The sequence below is a fragment of the Pteropus vampyrus genome, unplaced genomic scaffold (genome assembly GCF_000151845.1).
Source record: "Pteropus vampyrus isolate Shadow unplaced genomic scaffold, Pvam_2.0 Scaffold76, whole genome shotgun sequence".
Classification (NCBI taxonomy): domain Eukaryota; kingdom Metazoa; phylum Chordata; class Mammalia; order Chiroptera; family Pteropodidae; genus Pteropus; species Pteropus vampyrus.
Window position 1 is genome coordinate 4,451,844 of NW_011888857.1, and position 600 is coordinate 4,452,443.

Here is a 600-nt window from a genome sequence, read left to right on the forward strand (position 1 = left end):
TTGTATGGAAAAATGTGTAGGTGTGGGCCCATAACCCTCATCAGATTCTCAAAGGAACCCCCAAAGTCAAAAATCCTATAAATCCCTTGAAAGTGCTTCCATGAGTGCTTTCTATGAGAATATTCATGGATAACTTTACATAATTATCACAGAACATGAGTCAGTGAGGCAGAACCACATGGAAGGCCTGGCCTCTATTCCAGTTTCCTTACGACCACCCATGTGACATTGTACAAGTCTGGGCCCCATTTGGGACTCAGTTTACTGATCTATTAAATGGGGGAAAGGGTACTTTTTACTTCCTAGTGTTTTTGTGTCAAATGATCAGATGTATGTGAAAAAAATGCTATAGAAACTTCAAGGTGCTATCTAAAAGCAAGAGGCTTTAGAAAATATTTACTGTCTGTACCTGTAGCTAGCGTTATGATCTTGGTCACTAGAGGGAGCTTTAGGATTCAGGGGAAAGAGAAGCTAGGGATGTCTCTCCTTGAAAGTTTGAGGACTCTATAAAGAATTCGTGAAAAAACTTCTGCCCTTTAAAAATATCCACTTGGATTTTTCTTTATTTTTAAAATTTACATAAGGTCTATAAAAGCAAAT